Here is an 8,320-nt window from a genome sequence, read left to right on the forward strand (position 1 = left end):
TGCTAAAATATGTGGTATTTCTAAAAACAAGTTACAGCATACATTGTGCTCTACTTCTTCCAATCAGAACATAAGAAACTTAAAAAGTGCCATAGTTACACAGATGTGTAGTTAGTTTTTCCCTGGGAGACACAGAGGCTAATCTAATTAAAACAGGGAAAAAAAAAAAAAAATCCAGTAGAAAATCAAGAAGATCTCAGAGTCATAGGAAGATCCTCCAGTCCAAGCTCTGCTGAAGCAGGTCCCCTAGAGTAAGTTGCAGAGGAAAGTGTGAGCAAACAGCCTGCAAAAAGCAGCCCTGAAATAGAGATTGTCACCAATTTGTATTGCATCCAAACCAGGACCAGAAAAAAATGTGTATCTCAAAGAAGTTTCAGAAAGTGGAAACAGTTCACAGAAGATGGATTAGTGTGGAGATAGTAAACCTGCAGTTTTTATTTTCCCAAATGTATCATCATTACAAAGGAAAATCACTGAATGTTGGAGAGTGATGGAGGCCCAGGCCAGTGCCTGAATACATGCATCAGAGGGCTGTGAGGTCACTGACCAAGGGGTTGTAAGTGTAAGTCAGCGATAGGTGACCGTGATTTCACTCACCCTTGCTTTATACATTCAGGCACCAGCAGAGTCCAGTGTGAATCCATTCCTGGACTCCCGTTGAACACAGCTGTGAGTCTTGGAGCACTGAATGAGGCCTTGGTTGAGTTATGCTGTAGGAATGCCAACAGCAGTTCTTGGTGCCCATCCCACAGCATCACCAGCATTTCCCTGCCCCTGCCTGGCTCAGGGAGCTGGGGCCCCATGGGGTGCACTCGTAGCAGTGGAGGTGAGTGTTACAGGTACGTCAACCCAGGGCATCTGATGGGGAGCAGGAGCCAGGAGAGTTTGTTGCTGATGGACCAGGGCATTGCCCCTGGGACAGTGAGTGACCACAGCCTCTTTCTCTTTGCAACCCTGCCTGCCCACTGTAGTGCCAGTGAGAGGAGCAGCTTCCTGACCTCATCTCTACACAGCCCACTACACAGCCTGGCACCGTAGAGGTGGCATCAGACTGGACCTGCCCCATCTGTGGGCATAGTTGGGATGATGCAGCTTATGTACTCCCCTGTATCCATATGCTTTGCCACAGCTGTGCACTCTGGTGGGCAAAGGAAAAGCTGAATTGTGCTGTATGCGGTCACAAGATAAAACCACCCAATACTCGCTGAGATCAGATGACAGTTTTCTCGAGTGTCCTGTCCTGCAGCCTGCAGCATGCTCAGATTGTGGCCTGCTGGGTGAGCAGGGGCCTGCAGAGCCAGTGCTCCTGGCTCCTGAGCACAGCTTCCCACCTGAGCTCTGGGCTGCCTTTTTCCATCAACATCCAAGAGACTTCAGATCCCTGCTCTGATGGCTCCAACAAGAGATCAGGAGGATGTCTGTAGATGCGTGGTGGGAGATGCATGCAGGACAGCATCATTCTGGGCTTCCTATGCAAGTATGGTCTTGACAAGATGGTCTGGCTGTGAGAGCTGCAGCCAAGACTCGGAGGCCCCCAACACAAGAAGTGGCACAGGTGGCAGCACTGGGCTGGCACACCTCTGCTGGGCAGAGCATGGCTCAGGTAGACTGGGAGGCAAACATCAACCTCTCAGTCTGATTCTGAGAGGAAATTAAAAATAAAAGATAGAAAAAGCAGTTTGTTGTCTCTGAACAGCAAGAATCCTTCTCACTGCTAAGGAGAGGTTGTCCTAGTGCCAGTAAATACTATGGATTTAAAATTCTTTTATTTTTTAATATAAAGTGCATTTTGTTTTGTTGTGGTAAGATTAATCTGCTATGTTGTATAACATTTTCAAGTTTTGCCCAGCAGCATGCACAGTATCCAACTGAAGTGCATTAAGAAGAGCAGAAAGCAGTTTTTAATTTACTAGTAATTTGTTACTGACCCATTTAAAATCAACACTGCTTTATCTGGCTTGAGCAATTAAAATACAGTATTAAGAAACAGTAAAAACAGTTTAAGAAATAATTTGAACACAGGATTATGGCATGGGGGAAACAAGATCCTGGTTGGCACAATGCTACCTTCTCTACAAAACAAGATCCCCGAACTACGCAGTGTAACACAAGGCCACAAAAAGGCGGAGGTCTGCTATGTCTGAGGAAGGGCTGAGGAGTGCAGTACTACAGCAAAAATATGGAAGGGGCTGATTTTTCTCTATCTGCAAAACTGCTCCTCTGTTTAAAACGTGCTGAAAGATTATTGTCGATCTGCTGAAGTTATGACTCGATCAAATAAGTTAAAGGTTAAAATTAGTAGAATTTTAGGCTGCAGGCTAAGCAAAATAGGAAGCTGCAGCATGAAGACAGTTCTAGCAAAAAAAGCATGGGTTTTTTCCTTCTAAGAGAGAAACAAGCTCAGCAGCATTCCACAGTTTTTTGTTGGCTTTTTTTTTTTCCATGTGCCAAGAGTTTTATCAAATTCATACAAGAAACAGCTCTCTTCATAGGTGATATTCCAACCTATGGAAATGTCTTCTTATTTGCCCTTTAATTATTATTTAGTGGAAAATTGTATTTTTTAGCCTTACAGTTTTTACTGCTAAGCAGCAGCAACATTTATGACAGCTTCTTAAAACTGCCTCCAATTAGCTAGAAAGAGATAGCTGAAAGAATGCAAACCGAATAACCTTGATTCACAGTACTGTTTCTTTTCAGCTTGTCTTGACAAATGTCCAGCACATCAAGACAGTTTTTTTAACTCTCCACATTGCTGAATACAGATCCACTGGTCTTGCAGAGGATTTCATGCAGCTTTAGGATACAGGCTAAAATATTAACGCAAAATTTCTGTTAAAATGATTAACTATATATCAGTACTGAAAAGCTAGCCACACAATAGTACTGCAGCTACTGATGACTTGTTATGTATTACTAAACACACTTGCAGAGAATTAAATGTTTGAAGTTAACAAGGGAAGGGAAGGGAAGGGAAGGGAAGGGAAGGGAAGGGAAGGGAAGGGAAGGGAAGGGAAGGGAAGGGAAGGGAAGGGAAGGGAAGGGAAGGGAAGGGAAGGGAAGGGAAGGGAAGGGAAGGGAAGGGAAGGGAAGGGAAGGGAAGGGAAGGGAAGGGAAGGGAAGGGAAGGGAAGGGAAGGGAAGGGAAGGGAAGGGAAGGGAAGGGAAGGGAAGGGAAGGGAAGGAGGGAGGGAGAGGGGGAGAGGGGGAGAGGGGGAGAGGAAGAGGGAGGGAGGAAGAGAGGGGGAGAGCGAGGGAGGAAGGAAGGAAGGAGGGAGGGAGGGAAAAAGGAGAAAAAGGGAGGGGGAGAGGGAGGGAAGGAAGGAGGGAGGGAGAGGTGGTTTGCTAGGAAATATTGCCCCAATTAAGATTTTGCCCCTAGTTTATGGTGCATTTTTATGAGCTCTGAGGGAAAGCAGATTTTGGAGGCTCATGATGACAGAACAACTTTGAAGTCAAGATGTCAGGTATTTCTCTCTCCTTATCATACTCTGTGTGCACAGCCTGTCAGGAAAGGAATTTCTGTTACGTCCATTTTATGGGTCCCTAGAGCAAATATGAGCAGGACCTAATGCCCTGTAGGATGTACTGGATTGAATCCAAGTTAGATCTTTTTGTCAGTTTATTTGCTTATATGGAACATTTGTTTGTACGGACCTTAAGACATCCAGAGTTGCATTTCTTTGAAAAAACATATCATTCTGCTATAGAAGCTGAAGGCAGACTAATCAACATGCAACATAGCATTAACATTAGCCTGGTAGCAATACTCCTACTGCTCGTACTCCAGATTAATGCAGGAAAGTCTGAGTGATACAGTTAATATAGTTCCACAGCAGAATTTTCCCAGTAGCTGCCCTCTTTCTTTGGCACTGTGCTCCCTCCTGCAGTGTCCCTCTGGGTTCCCATGTGGACAGGCCCCATTGTGCTGAGACAGGGAGGCTGCAGAATGACACACACACACACACAAGAGTGTCACACACGCACAAAGAGTGTCAAGGCTCTTCCCTGGGAGGAGCTTGGTGCTGCTCTTGGAGGTCATTTCCTTCTTTGTCTTAGAGACTGCTTGATTTTATTTTTATGTAATCTCTTAGTGTAATCCATGTGGGTGAACTTTCTCTTCCTTCGTTTTCAATTAGTTAGTCTTTCTGTTCTTTCTTTTATAGCTAAACTTATCTAGCAAGTCTCTACTCCTGTAATGACCACGTGATTTCTGTTTTTTGGCTGGTACTCTGGCACCATTCCATGTTTTGATTCTTGTACCTCTCATTTGTTCCAGGACAACAGATTATGCAATCCATTAAAAAAAAAAAAAGAAAAGCTACATGTTGTCAATATAAACTATAGTAAACTAAACCCAACCTGACCACTGGAGAATTGCTTTCACTTAGGCAAAATACATATTCTAAGATTTCAGTGCCTTTCCTGTAGTAGAGGAATTAGCTCTTGGTGGATATCTGAGTCTTGGCCCAAGAGCTCTCTAATTGTCTCTGGAAGCCAACATCACACTGCTGAACTTTCTAAGATAAAATTTAAATACATCAAAATGAGGTATATCTTTCATCTCCAGTCAGTGACCTGTATGCTGTAAAATTTAGAAATCCTATTTAAATACTTCTGTAACTGTATTCAATTACTAGGAAGGGCCCAGGGAATTTTTATCACCGCTATTTGCAGGCTATTTCAATTTCTGTGATGGAAAGTAAGATTAGCAGCAGCACAATGGACTTCAACCAGCTGAGAGCACATACAGAATTTCGGATGCACCGACGTTTGCATCGCTGTGATGATGGTGTTGACACCAGTATTTGAATAAACATAACATGTGGTTTGCATGTGGTTTATCTACAGTGCTGTACTCTGCACAGGGTGGGTTGCAAAAGGCAGACTTGGTGAAGAGAGCAGGAAGGGGAAAGAGAGGAAGAAGGGGGAAACTGTAAGAAGTAAAAAGAGGCTTTTGTGTGAGTAGAGGGCAAATGGGCTGCTGAGGGCAATTTTCACTTTTGAGTTTCACTTTTGCAAAGCCCTTGCTTCAAATGACAAATGGAAACACAAACAAAAACCCCTAAGGTAAATAACGACGTGCTCTTTCAGAGGGAGCCCACGTGCTGCAGACGTGGCTATTTTTCAGAGGATTCATGTAATCAGAAGAGCATGGTGACCGGGGCACATGCAGAGTTGCGGAAAAATTGCATCACATTTTGCAGAGACTTATGGGCCTTTTAGATAATAATACCCCCAGTTTGTAATTCAGAACTTGTTGCCTGCCTGTGCTATGGTTAAATAGGTTTATAAGCACGGGAGAATTAAAAGTACTATGAAAAACTTGGTGAGATGTTTGAGTATGTAGTACTCAGGCATTAAATTGTGTGATTCCTTTCACTTGTCAAGGTAATCAGAATGTATCTGATTTCTTCTATATAACTATATAAGCAAGACATGGCTTTTTGCAAGATGAGGCTCTTCCCTTGACAAACTGAAATGGACACAAAACTAATTTCCTTTTCATCACTTCCTTCTTCTATTTAACACAACAGACATTTACACGAGTGAGAGAGGGCTGAGTATATCTCTCTATAAGGAGTATGAAGGAGAAATCTTGCCAGCAACCACAGACCCAGGCAAAGTTCTAGACACTGCCTGAAGAAGCAGTGGCAGCCAGAGGAAGCAGCCTGCATGGATGGAGCTGAAGTAGGGGCCCTGGTGGCTGGATGCTTGCTGTTCTGCAGCAGTGGCCATGCCAGCTGCACTGTGCCCCTGGGGTGGAGGGCTCATGCTGGCTCTGTGGGATAGCCCTGGAGGATAGGTGGCAGAAGGTGTCCTCCAGCCACAGGTAGTGATCAGTGTCAGAAGCTACTTTCAGGAGGCTGAACTGCTTAAGTGAAAAGGAGAAATTTGGGAAAGTTTATTTGCTTCTCTGCACCCATGACAGTGCCTGCTGTTGGCAGTAAAAACAAACACTTCCTGCTTAAAACTTGGCATGCTCTCATTACAAAAGCAAAGAAAGAAATTCCTGCCAATCTCGTTTGGATTGCAGCCAGGAGAGGAATGTGTGTTCTTAGAACAGAGTTGAGATAGCTGTCCTGGTCAGCCCGTGCAGTTTCCTGACCAGATTCCTGATGCACAACATCTCTTAGCCTTTGGGCATCTCTTATGGGAGCATTCCTCTTCATCTCTGTCACTCAGGCTCAATCCTGTTTTTCACAAAGTAAGGCTCATTGCTTCTCTTTCTTGATAAGATCCCATCCGCTTTATGTTCCTGTCCTAGAGTGTGGAATTGTAAAATATGCCAATTTGGAAGGGACTCGCAAGGATCACTGAGTCCAACTCCTGGCTCCACACAGGACTGCCCAAAATTCAAACTCTGTGTCTGAGAGCATCGTCCAAATGCTTCTGGAACTCTGGCAGCTTGGGGCTGTGACCACTGCCTTGGAGCCTGTTCCAGATCTTGGCCATCTTCATCTCTGGTGAACAACCTTTTTTAATAGCCAACCTGAATAAGGACATTTCTTCACCAGCTGATTCCCCACCTCCCTGTTCCAAAGCAGCCGGTGGCCCTTTGCTACAGTTTCATGATTGGCTTCATGCAATCTTAGGTATCTGCCTGCAAAAAAAGACTTTTTGCATTCCTGCATCACACCAGCTGTACCTTGTAATAAAACAGTGGTATGGAAGCACAGGGACATAAATATAAAATTACCAGACGTAGAACTGGGGCAAACTTATGATTTACTTCAAAACAAAAGAACACAGAAGTGTGCATCTTCGTTTTGTTTTTCACAGTATGATTCATCTGTGAGGACAAGCCCCATACTTTTCTTTGCTATGTTGCCTCTGGCAGGTGACTGCCCTTTCTCCACATTCCTTCAGCTGCTGCTGCTGGGCAACTCAACAGTGCCAGCCTGTGCCAGTGAGCTCAGAGACTGCCTTTCCCCAGCGTTCTCAGTTCTCTATTTTTCTATCTTTCATTCTTTGCTCCAGTTCCCCTTTGCTCAGCTACTTTCCCCCCTCAACAAATGGATGGAGAAGACAGGTACAGAAGGAGCACACACATCTGTTGCTCCTCCTGCCATCTCATTGTCACCTGTTTCTGTCAGTTCCTCTTACGTCTCATACCAGAGAAGGGAGATAACTATTTGTGATACTAAATGAGTTTCATTTTCTTCTGCTATAATTTTAATGCTGGTATCAATAGCCAGACTAAAGTCCAGCTGAGATACATACATCCCTGGACCAGTCTTTCCATGCACAGCAGGCACAGGTGTTAGAGATTGTATTGCTTTCCTAGCTGGATACACAGTGCTGGCTGTCACAGGGCTCCAGTCCCAGATAAGGATGTGTTGTGCCACAGCTGTTTTACATGTATAAAGAATAACACCAGAAAATGGCTGCAGGCTTTGGAGGTGGTAAACACAAGGGGAAAAAAAAACCTCTGTCTTGCAAAGAACAGCAAGGATTTTGTGTGTCACAGCCAACTGCTTGTACAGTAACAGACCAGGAGGCCTTCGTTCACTCGCAGGCTTTCAGATGGTTTGCAAAAGGACCAATCCCCATGATGCTGATGCAGGTAGAATTAAGCAGCTAGGTTTTTAGGAGTAGCAGGAAGGGATAATAAGCAAGACGGATTATACTGGAGAGATGTGAAGGGATTTTTCAGCAGTAGGCCAAGTAGAAGCAAAATGATGAAATAGGTAGGTGTTTGCCATTGGCTGTATTGCATTATCCTCTACTGACTGTGTGCTTAAGATTTCACTGCAAGTTCTTTTAAAGCTATCACACTGAAGTAATACTCATTTCTCTGGGATGAGTTTTTGGTCTCAGAAGCAAACTAGGGTGCACGTGGGTTCATCAGGTGCATCTACTACATCAGTTTGGAGATACCTTGTTAAAATCAAACAAGCATCCTAAAGTAGTCTCACTGATAAAAGCTGCAGTGTGGATACCTTCATGGAACCACACTCACACTGAAAACTTTAGCCCTTACAGCTGCAATACCTGGAGGCATCACTTGTGAGCAGTGTACTTCCACTGACAGAAGTGCAGGTACACAAGAAATGCATGTGTTTCCTGGGATGGTGTGAAGGATAGTGTAAGATGGGATACTTGATGTGTGGAGTGATGTGTGGAATGATCTGTTTCTCACTTTCCCATTAAAAAAAAAAAAAATTCCCATGGAAACATTCCCATACCAATGCTTCTACTCTGCAGCTGTGATAGAAGGTGTTTAGGAGCTGGGTAGAAAGACTTCATGCATCATTATGTGCTGCCTTCTGGATGTTATGCCCACCTCCACCCAGTATTCCTGTGCTGAAGCACCCGTT

Source organism: Phasianus colchicus, chromosome 6 (assembly GCF_987193195.1).
Source record: "Phasianus colchicus chromosome 6, bPhaCol1.hap1.1, whole genome shotgun sequence".
Classification (NCBI taxonomy): domain Eukaryota; kingdom Metazoa; phylum Chordata; class Aves; order Galliformes; family Phasianidae; genus Phasianus; species Phasianus colchicus.